At 40.0% G+C, this 16457-nt stretch overlaps 1 protein-coding gene across 1 annotated transcript in view; it reads right to left on the minus strand.

The window, feature by feature from the left end:
• The window catches only part of cacng8b (calcium channel, voltage-dependent, gamma subunit 8b), a 31029-nt gene extending 16104 nt beyond the window's left edge, over positions 1 to 14925 (minus strand). The window contains exon 1 of the mRNA XM_082149124.1: positions 14581 to 14925. The gene's annotated coding sequence lies outside the window, so the exon portion shown is untranslated. The remainder of the gene's footprint in view (positions 1 to 14580) is intronic.
• Between the last annotated feature and the right edge of the window lie 1532 nt (positions 14926 to 16457).

Genomic DNA, 16457 nt, shown 5'->3' on the forward strand with positions numbered 1-16457 from the left:
TTGTTTTTTTTACCAAGGCTGACTTTATTTGACCAAAGATTCAGTAAAAACAGTAATATTGTGAAATATTATTACATTTAAAATAACGGTTTTTTATTTAAATATATTTTAAAATGTAATTTATTCCTGTGATGCAAAGCTGAATTTTCAGCATCATGTCACGATCGCACACACGAAGACAAAAGTAGATCCAATAATGCAGCTTTTATTTAAGGGTAATCCGTATTCGTACATCCAGTCCAGGCAATAGGTCAATATCCATATAAGTAATCCAAAAACAAGAAACAAACAGGAACATGCAAGACTGACCTCAGGAAGTGGTGTGAACTAAACAAGGACTCCGCAACAAACACTAACACAGACAGGGTTTTTATACACAGAAACTAACACTGATAATGGGGAACAGCTGGGTGCAATGAACAGTGATGAGTACAGACAGGATTGTGGGAATTGCAGTTCATGAGTGAGTGACACCGTGAGGGAAGGGGACCTCTAGTGTTTACCCAGGGAACACAAACCAGACACTGTGACATAACCCCCCCTCTACGGAGCGGCTACCAGACGCTCCAAGACAACACTACAAAACAAGAGTCCAGGAGGGAGGTGGAACGGTGGAGGATCAGGGGGAGGGATGGGGGCCAGGTCCATGAAGGGGAACAGGAACAGGGGGTGACGGCTTAGCCGGCGGCCAGGGCGAAGCAGACGACCCATTGGGCGGCCAGGGCGAGGCGGACGACCCATCAGGTGGCCAGGGTGGAGCAGACAGTCCATCGGGCAGCCACAGCGGAGCCTTCCGCTCAGGCGCCCAGGGTGGAGCAGACAGTCCATCGGGCGGCCAGGGCGGAGACGACCCTTCAGGCGGCCAGGGCGGAGCAGACAGTCCATCGGGCGGCCAGGGCGGAGACGACCCCTCGGGTGGCCATGGCGAAGACGACCCCTCGGACGGCCATGGTGGAGACGACCCCTCGGGTGGCCATGGCGGAGACGACCCCTCGGGTGGCCACGGAACGGGAACAGGCACCCGCTCAGGAACAGACACAGGCTCAGGAACAGGAACAGACACCAGCTCAGGAACAGGAACAGACACCAGCTCAGGAACAGGAACAGACACCAGCTCAGGAACAGGAACAGACACCAGCTCAGGAACAGGAACAGACACAGGCTCAGGAACAGACACAGGCTCGGCGGCGGCCATCTTGTCCGGAGACACAGGCTCGGCGGTGGCCATCTTGTCCGGAGACACAGGCTCGGCAGACGTGACGTGAACAGTCTCTGGCTCGGCAGGCGTGACGTGAACAGGAACAGACACCAGCTCAGGAACAGGAACAGACACCAGCTCAGGAACAGGAACAGACACAGACACAGGCTCAGGAACAGACACAGACACAGGCTCGGCGGCGGCCATCTTGTCCGGAGACACAGGCTCGGCGGTGGCCATCTTGTCCGGAGACACAGGCTCGGCAGACGTGACGTGAACAGTCTCTGGCTCGGCAGGCGTGACGTGAACAGTCTCTGGCTCGGCAGGCGTGACGTGAACAGTCTCTGGCTCGGCAGGCGTGACGTGAACAGTCTCTGGCTCGGCAGGCGTGACGTGAACAGTCTCTGGATCCGCTGTGCAGGCGACTGGCTCTGGATCCGCTGTGCAGGCGACTGGCTCTGGATCCGCTGTGCAGGCGACTGGCTCTGGATCCGCTGTGCAGGCGACTGGCTCTGGATCCGCTGTGCAGGCGACTGGCTCTGGATCCGCTGTGCAGGCGACTGGCTCTGGATCAGCGGTCTCGGCGGCTTGAGATTCTGGCATGGCGGCCTGGGGAATTGAAAGCGCTGAGACTCGTGAAACCTTCAGGATATTGATTGCTCGGACAGATCTCAGTGGCGGATCGGCCAGCTTGGACACTAGTCCACTCCATCCCCGGACGAGTTCCACGGACGCAACCGTGCTGGCAGACGGCACGGTCTGCGGCAGGTCACGCCCCGCAACCGATGGAAACACCGGTTCGGCAGCAGCTATCTCGTCCGGAGACACCAGTGCAAGGTCAGCCCTCCCCCCTGGAGAAACGAGTGGGTCTGACGTAGCCCACCGGTTACGCCTCTCCAGGTAGTCAATGAACTCCCAAAAATCCAGGTTCTCCAGCCCCATCATCTCACAACGGAGTAAAGGGTCGTCGAGGCAGTTGTTAAAAAAATCCTTCAGTGCCGCATCATTGTACCTCATACCTCTCGATAAGGTCCAAAATGCCTGCGACAAACTACTCACCGACCGACCCTGCTGCCGTAGGGCCATTAAATTACTGAATCTTCCCCTCCTCTCCTTCTCAGTAGTGGGGGGGAAGGATACGAAACCCCATACTGCTGGATCTTAAATGTGACGGAGTCCTTCTGTCACGATCGCACACACGAAGACAAAAGTAGATCCAATAATGCAGCTTTTATTTAAGGGTAATCCGTATTCGTACATCCAGTCCAGGCAATAGGTCAATATCCATATAAGTAATCCAAAAACAAGAAACAAACAGGAACATGCAAGACTGACCTCAGGAAGTGGTGTGAACTAAACAAGGACTCCATAACTAAGGATGGCTGACGCGAAACAGTCGTTCCGAAGCTTTGCGAGATCCCGAAGCGCAGATGTTTCGAAACACTGATCCGAAGCGTGATTCAAAACACCTATGTCACGTGACTATGGCCAAACGAAGCCTCGAAGTGTTTCACTAAGTGTTTCATCAGGTGTGGTCCGCCGAATCAGCGTTTGATTGACACGGTCGGGAACAGACCACACAGTCGCACATCTGTATAAAAGTGAAATCAACGCATATTGACCTCGTGGGTTTTTGTGAGAGGAGTTTGATTTTGAGATAGCGGATTTTTGGTGATATAGTGACATAGTGCGATTTGATTAGTTATAGGCTATTTAGGCTTGCATTTAAATTTAACTGGAATTTAAATGAAACTGGAAAGAGATAGCAGTAATCTTTCCTCATTTGTATGTACTAGCTAAAAAAAAATATCTCTGCCGTCTGCGTCAATGGCCTCGTGGTCAGTGCGCCGACATGAAGCGTCTTTGCACTCGGGCGTCCCGAGTTCGAGTCCCGGCTCGTGGACCTTTCCCGCCTCGTTTTTTTGTCATCTCTCTACTGTCCTGTCACAATAAAAGGAAAATCACCAAAACAATATATATATATATATATATATATATATATATATATATATATATATATATATATATATATATATATATATATATATATATATCTTTGCATGCCAGCAACAAGTGTCCCTTGTGAGAGGATTTTTTCAAAGGCTGGAGAAATTATCTGTAAAAAAAGAAGTAGTCTAAGTCCTTCCACAGCAGAGAAATTAATATTTTTGAATAAAAATCTCTAAAAAAGTGAGACATTGTGGCTTGATTTCTTTTATTAATATTCATTTTGCAAGACCAAAATAACATTATGCACAGTGAGGAGCCTATAGGTTACAATCTTAAAAAGACACATATTAGAAAATTATAATAATAAAAAAACAACACATTTTTTTAATGGCTCGTCAAGGTTGTTTCAGATCAACACCTGCAAGTGACCACTAGGTGTCACCGTTGAGACGGGTGTCGGATTGATTCGAAGCCTCGAAACAATATGGCACATTTGGTTCAACTGTTTCATTGCTTCACGAGGCCTCGATCTGGCCATCACTATCCATAACAAACACTAACACAGACAGGGTTTTTATACACACAGAAACTAACACTGATAATGGGGAACAGCTGGGTGCAATGAACAGTGATGAGTACAGACAGGATTGTGGGAATTGCAGTTCATGAGTGAGTGACACCGTGAGGGAAGGGGACCTCTAGTGTTTACCCAGGGAACACAAACCAGACACTGTGACACATCATTACTCCAGTCTTCACACATGATCCTTCAGAAATCATTCTAATATGCTGATTTGCTGCTCAATAAACATTTCTTACTATTATCAGTGTTGAAAACAGTTGTACTGCTTAATGTGTTTTGTGAAAACTTCAAAAGCACAACATTTATTTAAAATAGAAATCTTTTGTAACATTATACATGTCTTTACTGTCACTATTGATACATTTAAAGGGATAGTTCACCCAAAAATGACAATTCTGTCATCATTTACTCACCCTCATGTTGTTCCAAACCTGTATGAATTTCTTTCTTCTGTTGAACACAAAATAAGATATTTTGAAGAGTGTTGGTAACCAGACAGTTGATGTACTCCATTCACTTACATTATAGTAAGACAAAATACCATGGAAGTCAATGGGGTGTCGTGAACTGTCTGGTTACCAACATTCTTCAAAATATCTTCTTTTGTGTTCAACAGAAGAAAGAAACGCATACAGGTTTGGAACAACATGAGGGTGAGTAAACAGAAAAACAGATGACAGAATTTTAATTTTGGGGTGAACTATCCCTTTAATGCATAGGCCTACATGCTCAATAAAAGTATTAAATCTTACCACAAAGTTTTGAATAGTTGAGTATTTTACCTTAAATGCAATGCATGTCGCTGATATTAAAAGTGAAATGTGAAAGATTATTTGATTCTGCATTCTGACATTTTAATTGTATTTACTTAAGAATGGATATATAGCTATTTTATTTTTTCATTAGTAAAGGTAATTAAGTTTAGGCTAGTATCGCATGCCCTTAACTAAATAGCATTAGGTCTAGTTCCCACTGCAGCTTATTCTGGCTGACCTGTCTACTGCCGACCTTCCTCCTTTTAACTATCTATGACAAACGACAGACCAGAAGTCAGTCATTTCCAGTGGACAATATTACAGGAACTTTTGCAGTAAGACCTTATGCAAACTCGACCAGATGTGATGTAAGGCCTATTCTAATCAAAACTAAGAGCGCAAGGTGAGAATTACTAAAATCTTTGCTTTAAACATTATTTCTGTATTATTAGTAGATATAAATAATTATGTCTGAAATAATAATTTATTACATAATTATATACATTGATCAGTACTACCTACTTTGCTTTTCTTTCAGATGTGTTGGCAATCATGTATGTATATTTATTTTTCATTAATTTTACCATGGTGAAAAAAATGTGAAAGTTCCAAGCGAATGCAACTGCAACAATTGTATGTAAATGTCGAGGATAGTGGAAAGTCGGCTTTAGGCTGGAACAGACCTGTTACATGTCTGGTCGACATGTAGAGTAACCAACCACAGTTTGCAATGTTTTTAAGTGCTGTTTAAGAGCATGTTTACATGAAATAGACAATACACCACCACAACACACTGGAGCAAAAATATTATGTGGCTGTCTCAACAAACAGAAATCACTGAGGAAAAAGCAGGAAATGTGTAGACTGATTCCACGATCATATATTTTGTCCCTCCAAATGCAGAAAGTACATTAATACAGACATAACTCAGAAAATAAAGCGAAATCTGAAGTTTTAATAGCATCTGAGGCTGAGAGATGGGAAATTTGATTATTTTCCTTGAACTGGTTATTTCGGACAGTTCGTTTCAATGAACCGGTTCCAAAAAACCCAGTTCACTAGTTCGTTTACGTAATCACACGATAACGTCACAAATACATAATTCTATCATTAAAGCACCCAATAATTATGTGCAACGTGGATATTTTACATGTCTAAAGCATAAAAAGTGAATAAACTAGTCTTACTCAACTCACCTTTTTACATAAACCATTAGAAATCTATAAAACCTCATTCATTTCGACCCCTCACTCAAGTCAACTACTTAGTTCGTGCATGCTCGTATCAGCAGCTCAATTGGTCCTTTCCAGCTCTAGTCATCTCTGATGTCAGTTAAAAGAGACACGATCGATTTATATGATGAACAGATTGAATTTAGGCTTTTATTCACATATAAACATTCATCAACTCACACATCAGTTATGATAAACGGAAGCTCAAGCATGTTCACTTGACCTGTGAGAACCAATGAGGTTCATTCTCATGTTACGCAGTTTAAACTTCCGTAAGAACCAATGAGATTCATTCTCATGTGTTACGCAGCACGTTTGAGCTTCCGCAAGAACCAATGAGGTTCATTACCATGTTACATAGCATGTTTGAGCTTCTGCACGGACCAATGAGGTTCATTTTCATGTGTTACGCAGCGCGTTTGAGTTTGTTCTCACGCGTCAATTCGGCTGAGCTTCTGTTTATGTTCGCTGATCAATGTTAATATGTGAATAAAATACTAAATTAAATCTGTTCATCATGATAAAGCGATCGTGTCTCTTCAGAAAATGGACTAAAGCGCCCAATTCATATGTATTAGTTTTACGATCTCTTTATGAACGCTTTGAAGCATCAAAGTGGTAGTTGCGTAGATGTCAATGGAGGGACAGACAGCTCTCAGATTTCATCAAGAATATTTCCATTTGTATTCCTAAGATTAAAGAAAGTCTTAAGGATTTGGAACAACTTGAGGGTGAGTAAATAATGGCAGAATCTTCATTTTTGGGTGAAATAACCCTTTAACCTATAGTTGTAATCAAAATTATTACATTAATCGGTAATCGGAATTATAACCCCCATTGCAAATCCGGTTTATTGGCAAAATGTACAGACTTTCAGCTGTTTGCAATGAACAAGTCAAACAAAATTAATTGAAATAGCTCAACATAACAAATTTTTCAAGTGGTTCCCCCAAATTCAACTGAAAATGCTACTTTTAATGACTTCTGCTATCTCAAAATGATTTAACCCCTTCATGTCAAGCATCTTTTATTCTTAGTAGAACACTCTTTTGCTGTTACGACCTGCTGCAAACGAGATGTATAACCAGACACCAGCTTCTGGCAGTGTTTCTGAGGAATCTTAGCCCATTCCTCATGAGCTATGGCCTCCAGTTCAGTAATATTCTTGGGTTTGCGTGCTGCAACCGCCTTCTTCAAATCCCACCAGAGATTTTCAATGGGGTTCAAAGATCCACTTTAGAATCTTCCAGGACTTTTTCTGCAACCAAGCCTGGGTGGAATTTGAGGTATGCTTGGGATCATTGCCCTGTTGGAAGTTCCAAATGACAGCCAAGCTTCAGCTTCATCACTGATGGATGGCATGAAGTTTTCTCCTAGGATTTCCTGATACTTTAATGAATCCATTTTGCCTTCCATACGCTGCAGGTTTCCAGTGGCAGAGGATACAAAGCAGCCCCAGAGCAGCACCGAGCCACCACCATGCTTAACTGTAGTTGTTCTTTTCATGTTAACTGAGTGTTCTTTTCAGCATATGCTTCATTCTTCTTCCTCCAGACATTCCACTTATCCATAGGGCCAAAAAGTTCCAGTTTTATTTCATCACTCCTCAGAACAGAATCCCAAAACTTCTGTGGCTTATTTATATGATTTTTGGGTCAGTAGGTGTGTACGTCTCGGAGTTCCGGAATGCGTTTAGTACACTCCTTACTGTGCAAGCTGAAACCTCAGTGCCTGTTGCCACAAAAGTCTTGCTGCAGGTCTTTTGCAGTCACTCAAGGGTTTTTCTGAACCTGCCTCCTCAGAAATCTGGTTGCAGCCATTGATAGCTTCCTTTTTCTGCTCCATCCAGGTAGTGTAACCTCTGTTCCTTTAACTTTGAACATGTGAACTATGCTTCCAACAGTGTCTCTAGGAACATTTAGTTCCTTCGCTATATTTTCACGAGTTCACACGTACATGAAATCAGATATAGTCATTTATGCATATTTGGCATGCTGTCTGGGGGAGGGCTCCGAGCTTGGAATTTGGCCCGAACCCAGAGTACTGGGATAGAAAACCAGCCAAGAGTGAGGTGATGGGGTGGTGGAGGGATGCTGTGAAACTGTCATGGGACAGAGGTGAGGGAAGGCTATATTTATACCGGCTTCCTCTTGTGCTGATTGGTTGATTACCTGAACAAGCTCCTCCCGAACTTTGTAACATAAAAATTCATTTTGTATCCTGTTCCGTTTGTGAAGGGCGATGATATCTTCTCTTAACTTTTAGGACCATTCTTTTGACTTAGCCATATTTCTAACATTCAGCCAAACAAACGTAGCCAGTTCAGATATTTCATGTGTTCTAGCTCAAGCAAACCTGGTGCAACTAATGAGGCACTTGCTTAAGACCACACCTGTTTTGCAGATCTGTGCTGTTGTGAGGGATTTTATTCGGGGGGGTTGAATAATTTCTGTAATTTTTGCCAATAAACCTTCTTTACAACTAACAACTGTATCTCTCGGGCATTGGTGATTCATCAGCGCTTCTCTCACATTGTGTCTTTAATAATTCAAATGTAACGAATATCACACACGTGAACTGTGCACACACACATTCAGACATGACATGAAATGAGGTGTTCATTTCAGATCATGTTTCATCTCAAAGACTGAACTCTTTGCTAAATCTTCAACTAATTAGTTATTTAGCAGACACATCATTAAAAGTGACTTACAGTATACTTTTTGTTAAATGGATCGTCTCCCCCAAGCAACTTTAGTTAAAGTAGCTTGCTCAAGAGCACAATAGTGATGGATAGTTAATGGATCGCCTGTTTCTCTTATCAGCCAAGCTCGAGCTGACATGACCAATATTATGAATGTGTAATTCTGTGAAAAGACAAGAGCTGTGATGGGCCAGCAGGCAGTATATTTATACACATGCAATTTGCATAATATCAATATCCATAGACACGTAAGGCTTTCAGGAAGAGGTCACCTTAAAGATTCAAATTCAACAGTCAGAACACAGCACAAAGCACAAGATCACTTATAGTTTAATAATACATCCATTTAAGCCCCACAAGAACAGTAAACAGCCAATTCGTGCACTGATCTACTGTTATTTATTAAATTAATCACAGTATCAAACTTGAAAAAATTATTCAGTTGATCCAATAGATTCATTCAAAAATACATCTACACTATTCCAAAACTGGCTCCACAAACCAGCATAAATGTGATATACTAATGTTCAAATTTCAAAAGTTTAGAGCCATAGTGAGGATCTTTAATCTTCAGTGAGGATGCATTAAAATTGATAAAAAGTGACGATAACACTTTTTCAATGTTTCAAATGATTGCTACAAAAACCTTTTATTTATCAAAGAATTATAGTTTCCACAAAAATATTAAGCAGCAACAATAAAAAAAAAAAAGTAAAAATACAAAACGTTTCTTGAGCAGCAAATCAGTATTTTAGAATGATTTCTGAAGGATCATGTGACACAGAAAACTGGAGTAATGATGCTGAAAATTCAACTTTGCCATCACAGGAATAAATTACATTTTAAAATGTACTAAAATAGAAAACAATTATTGAAAATTGCAATAACTATTGCTAAAAAAAAAAAGTTTTACTGTAATATTGATCAAATAAATGCAGCATTGGTGAGAACTTCTTTCAAAAATATAAAACAATCTTACCAAACCCAAACATTTGAGTGTATATGTATGTAATATCACTACATGTGGCTAAAACTGAATTTCACCAAAAAGTTGCTGTAATTAAATATGAGTGAACTTAAAACCAAACTAAACAGTTTGATTAATTAAATTCACATCTCCTCGTATTCAGGCAACACAACCAATCACATCTAGCTTTAATTCCTAACCATAGAATATATCTCCCCTGCACTCACATAATTTTAAGGGCATCTAATAGGTGTTTGAATTGTACAGTAGCAGGCAGTACAGTACTACTCAGGAATATTCCTTCTAATACATTAATAATTATGTGTTTATTTTATTTCAGTAAATTTCTTTTCAGATAAACTTGCCGGGGGACAGTTGCTCAATGAACGATGAACAATCATATAGTTCCAGTTATGCATCAGTATCTGTAAAGGAAGCTCGAAGGAAAAGAGAGTGAGTGAATTTTTTTCATTTAGTTTGCTTAACCTGGATGTCCGTATCTCCTCCCACAAGCAATTAACAGTCTCTAAACAAGTGGCATTACCTTGTTTCTTAATTCCTTTTGAGATCCAGACAAAGAATGTATGAACCGACTGAATGAATCATTTTCTCTTGCTTACAGCTTGCTATAGGTTCTGTTTGATGACTATGCATGAAGGAAACAAATGATCATAGTCTCTTGCACTCTGTCGCGTCTGTATTTAAGGATTCTCATTCCATGAAAGTTTCAGTCCCAGTTGGGACCGACGAAAGGGAGAGTTAATTATCACAGCTCTAAGGACGATCCAAAAGCCTCAATGGGTGTGTATGAGGCAATGAGAGTGTATCTGTTCAGTTTGATGCCACACTAAATTAGAATCTGACAATTCTGAGATGATATATATATCCCGTTCAAATTAAGTCTGCATTTATTTGATAAAAAGCACAGTATTATTAAAATTTTAAACAACAGTTTTCTATATTAATATATTTTTAAATGTAATTTATTCCTGTGAACGTAAAGCTGAATTTTCAGCATCATTACTCCAGTCTTCAGTGTCACAGGATCCTTCACAAATCATTCTAATATGCTGATTTGCTGCTCAAGAAACATTTCTTATTATTATCAATATTAAAAACAGTTGTGCTGCTTAAAAAGTTTGTGAAAAACAGAAGGATGACTTTGATTAATTCAAAGTAAGCATTTATTTGACTTATTTTTTTGGAACAATGTTCAAATGTCTTTACTGTCATTTTTGATCAATTTAATATATATTAATATAGGCCTAATATTAATTATATTATATTATTTGATCACATGACAATGATTTTGCTCTGCTAGATTCAATTGATTGCATGCTGATGGCAGATTTCAGTAGGATTTAAATCTAAAATGCTTCAAGAACTCTCAAAAATGTTTCTTTCATGAATTCACACTTAAAAATAATCCGATCGAGTAAAGAGTATGTGTATTTGGCGTGCTGTCCGAAAACAGGGCTTTGAGCTCAGTATTTTGGCCTGAATCCAGAGTGCTCCCCCTGTATTCCTGGCTGTGGTAGGAACCAGCCAAGAGGGATGCTGAAAACTGTCGAGGACTGTGTATATTTGGCCTCCTCTCATGCTGATTGGATAGACGTGTTAATTGCTGATTGGAATGATGTGTTGATTGGATAGATCATTTGAACGTGTTCCTCCCGAACTTTCTTAATGAAACATCATTTATTAAATATCACTATTGGCATCAACTGCTTGAAAAAGACATCAGTCATCTCTGCCAAAAAATGGTTTAAAATTAGTACTATTGCATCATTGCACTAGGGTAAAAGTAAGCACACCGCAAACAGATGTTGCCTGACTCATCTGATGTCACTGTCGGTTAGAAAGCCACACTAATACAACCATGAACAGGACCTTAACTGCACTGACCATAACATAGCTGCCAACTCTCACGCATTCACCGTGAGACTCACGCAATTGACACTCTTCACACGCGCTCACGCCACACATCCATTTTCTCACGCACAGAAAAATCGCGAAGCAAAGAGGACACGGAGACCGACAGACTAGACAGAGCAGGTTACTTATGATATTAAAAAAATCTCAGCTCTCAGATTCTGTCACTTTTATTACGAAATTCAGACAATAAATACCGTTTTGGCGCTTGTAAATGTGACGCGACAGATCCCTAGCGGCACGTGAACCGATCATCTCTAGCTGATAGTAAATAACTTTAAACACGAATGAACACTGTTGAAAGATACAGTACAACTTACCGAAATGTATATTCCTCATACATAATATCGATCAAACAAAGGTGTCAATAAAACAGCTGGAGAACAATCATGTCACATAACATTTACCTCAGGAAAGCCATTTAATGACCATAATAGAGGCTATAGCACGTTAGTTGCCTAGAAAAAAAGAGCTATAGAGTGTATTTGGCTAAATATGTGTACTATATTGCATATTTATTATATTTTTACTTATATCATTAAATAAAGTTGTTATTATAATAAAAAAAACGCATTTTATTTAATTTGTGTTATTTTTTAACCTTAAATAATACTGCCAGCTGATAGGGCTCTCTGTATGTTTACAGCATTAGGTGAGTTGTTTTTTTCTTGAGAAAAATGAATGCCTATCTTGTGTAGCCTACCTAATATTTATCCAAATGAGTCAATATTAAATCAAATCACAATAACTGAATTGAATTGAAATAATAAAAAAGCGTAGCTTACCAGAAATTGAACCATGTAAACATTGTAACATGTTGTCGCTAAACCTAATAAAATTCAGTTTAGTTACTAAAATGTTTTGACAATCACAATACACTTATTGTGATGCAATAATTTTTTTTATTGAAAAAAAAATAAAAAACATAAATCTTGTTTATGTCAACATAATCTTGTCAACATAACCCCCCCCCCCCCCCCCCCCCCCAAAACATAAATCTCACTCCAAGCAAAACTCAAAAGTTGGCAGCTATGCCATAAACAGTCAATATATGAACAATAGCTTACTTCTAAATCTGTTTTAACAGTGTAAACCTCCTCACTGATGTAGTTTGTGAGAAAAACTCTTTTGCCGGTGTTGTTGCGAGGATATAGCTTTGCTATAGACAGCATTGATCGAGGGTATGAGGGGTCAGTTCACTCCACTTTGTTTTTCTGCTGCAGTATGGCTGTTTTAAAAGCTGTATTGGTCTAGTGGGAAAGAACAAGTGTGCCTGGGAAAGTGTCACGACTAACACAATGTGCACTTCATGGGATGGCATACGAAAGAGAAACCAATTGCTAAAACAATCCATGTCTCGATCATATTTCACCATTTATCAGTTTCAAAACCACGCAGAGACTTCCACTTGCAAATATAAAACCTGTCATTTACAGCTGCAGGACTCCTTATTTTTACAGTTCACTTCTTTAAATTATACGGAGAATAAAGGAGATAATCTCAGTCAGGGGTCCGCTCTTTAAAAATAGCAAAAAGGCCATCCGCTGGGGTTTCTTTTCCTTTGTTGTATTCTGAAATGCTCTCAATTCTTGTATAGATCGTGGGAAAATGGTGTTGGTACAGCAATGCTGACACAGGACTCTTCAGAGTATTACATAATTATGATCCCAGGAGACGCAATCTGCTTAAACAGAATCCTCCAACGGAGAGCGATACAACCTGAGCCCTTACCAGGTGCTTTCTTTCATTAAAACATTTCTGTGTGGTCATAGGCCATGTAAAAACGGTGGAGGAACATCTTAGGCTTCCTGTGAGCACACAACTATGATGATTAAGGTTTCTGTGCCAAAGCCAGACACTGCCATCACTAGCTTGTGCTGTGTGATTTTTAACTGCTATCTGATTCATTCATTTTATTACAGTGTATCGTACAATATGACACTGAACGGGAGACATATTACTACTTGTAAACTGGGCAGGTGAAATCAAAGTGCAGATAAGCAATATTGCCACGCATTCATAGTGAGAGTTGATAGGAATCCACCGTAAGTCTACTTATACAGTAAAAACAGGCAGCTCTAGTTGCCAGAATGTTGCTGTAAAAATACAGAAACTGTTAAAGGCATTATGGGATGGCATTTTTAGTACTTTAAACTTTGTAATTAATTGAAGTTCTGCTACTGTATGTATGCATATAATAAATGTATATGTTAATGCACCGACCTGTTCCAGCTATTAATAGCTGTTTTTTACAGTGCAATGTAACAGAGGGACAGTGATGTCTTAAAGTTCACGAAAACTGTCAAATACAACCATAAAACATAAACTAATACATTTAAACATAAATCACCTGATAACTAAAAAAGAAACTTTACTAAAAATTTATTTTTCCTTCAATTTGGTTAACAACATTTGCCAGTAGAATTAGCCTGTATAAAATGGGCACTTAAAATGGGCACTTAAAACTTACATTTAACCAATTACCAGGATTTTACTGCATTTTAACATCCAGAAGCCTTTATGTAGGCCTCTATCATCTATCAGTGTGACCAGTGCATCTTTTTTTCCTTTGAAAATTGCATGATGCTGAAATAGAGGCCTCTTGACAGCAAAAGCCATGTTCCTAAGGTCACATGACGTGATTGAAACGCATGGATCAAACATGCACGAGCAGGGCTGTGAAAAGGTCCAGCTCGTGATCAGTGAGATCAGATAAATGGTCAGGGTGAAGTGTGGGAGTTGACAGGGGGAGGCTGGGCGCTGATGCGAGCCGCAGTGCATTCATTAGAGGAGCCCGACACCGAAAATGGACGCCTTTCTCTATAAAAAGCCCTTCATTCTCGCTTCAAAAAGCTAAAAGGACAGGATGTGTCCAATGGGCCACAACAGACTCGTTCTAGAAGTATATCAGTGATATCAGTGTGTTTGTTTCATCGAGCTCCAGATAAGAGGAGTTTATGCTGCACATGCATAATGAATGCGAGGATGCGCTTGCAGATCCACTGTGAAGACGATTTCATCATTTATCACATTTTTCCCCCGTTCGGTTTGATTTAACACACATTTGCAGATACAACCAAACGCAGGCGAAAAGCTTTGAGAAAATCGACAGCTGAGCTTTGCAAGCTTGCATTTTGGCATCGATTGACCGCTCTTTACATTCCACATGGACACACACATGCAAACGGAAACATCCAAACAGCCCCCAAAAATCACGAGCACACACGCAGACTACAGAAAATCTGAGATTATTGCTTACCAGTTTAGTTTGTCTCCGGTTTGAAGACCGTCGCGCTCCCAAAGAGGAAGACGAGGACAGATAATTGCATATCAAGAGAAATGGACTGTAAACGAGTTAGCAAGCAAAGAAAAGAATGGCGGGGTTTGCTCGTCTCGGGGACTGACGCTTTTAAAATGTCGTCAAGTAATAAAATTAAAAAAAACAAGTTACAAATGTGAATCTCTCTCAAGACAGATAGTATATAGCAGAGATATTCAACGCGCACACGTTCCCACGTCACTCGAACACGGATTTGTCTAGAGCGCGTGTAGCCAATGCGTGTGCGCGACTGCGTCTCCCCCGCCCGCGCCGCAACCCTTCACTCGCTCTATCCGTCCCTTTCCTTACCCCCTGAGTGTGTTTGTGTGTGTGTGTGTGTGTGTGTGAGAGAGAGAGAGAGAGAGAGAGAGAGAGAGAGAGAGAGAGAGAGAGAGAGAGTCGTAAGCAACTTGTCGCATACCAAATCCTGGCAGACCAGACGAAATATTCGCGCCATTGTGCTTTTGAAATTGAAGCCTTTTTCCCGACCTCAAATAAACACCATCTCCTGGGACAGATGATTCACAATGTGGGCACTCAAGCCTAAGTGTGAGTGTGGTCCTGGTTTTCGTTATGGGGACCTAATGTCCCCAAGTATAGTAATACCAGAAAATGTTGACCTTGGGGACATTTTTTGGTCCCCATGAGGAAAACAGCTTATAAATCATACGAAATGATGTTTTAAAAATATCAAAAATAGGCTAGCTGAATCTTTTCTGTGATGGGTTACGGGTACAGGGTTAGTGTAGGGAGATATAGTATAACGTACAAAAACCATTACGCCTATGGAATGTCTCCATAAAACAGGGAATGCCAACGTGTGTGTGTGTGTGTGTGTGTGTGCGTGTCTCAGGATTTACCTGCATTTTGGGGACCAAATGTCCTCACAAGAACAGTAGCTACAATGTGAAATCGCATCCACATGCATGTCATTTTACATACTTCACAGCAGTTGGAATATTCCTTAGGAATCAGCATATTCCACTAAAATGTGCATTTCGATATTTTCTCTTTCTCTTGCCATTTATTTATTTATTTGTTTGTATTTTGCACAATGATTTAATCAATATATTTTCCTTGACTAAAGCAAACAAAAACCCAATGAACTGCAAAATGTAGGTTAAGAAATGCTTTTATGTGTTTGTATGTTGATTTATTGATCACTTCTTTTAATGTTTGTTATATATAAATAAACAAACAAATAAATATACCTTTCCTTTATAAAATAAATAAATCTTACCTGACTTACCTGCCAACTGTCTATATCTTATATCACCCAGAATAACATTTGTTTGGACATGCACAGCTATAAAAATCCCAGTTATAGTGGATATTCTGAATAATGCGTTTACATGACCAAAAATTCCATCTGTTTACTCAAGTTTTTAGAAACCAGAATATTGGCTTAGCCAAATCCGTTTATGACAATGTAATGTTGTAATAATGCATTTACATGATATTTACATAATCGTAATATGACAATTTGCTGATATATTTCGGAATATGTTTACAAATTCAGTTATAGCGGGAAAATAAAAAAAACATTCAGAGTAATGTTTCAGTGAAAATGTTCAAATGCGACAAGCTTTAGGGGATAGAAAATATCATTAGCAAAAGAAGTCGACGTAAAGCCCCCACCACAATAGAAACACAAGCAACATGCTCAACATATTGGTTTTTGCCTTTGCAGGAGATAAGAGAATCAGGCATCTTGGAGATGATGTTAGTATACCGCACTGCTAATGAATGCAATGTTATCCAGCCTGAGAAAGAGCACTGAGTTCCGCAGAGGGGGAGAGAGAGAGAGACAGAGAGAG

This window comes from Leuciscus leuciscus (genome assembly GCF_965113295.1).
Source record: "Leuciscus leuciscus genome assembly, chromosome: 20".
NCBI lineage: Eukaryota > Metazoa > Chordata > Actinopteri > Cypriniformes > Leuciscidae > Leuciscus > Leuciscus leuciscus.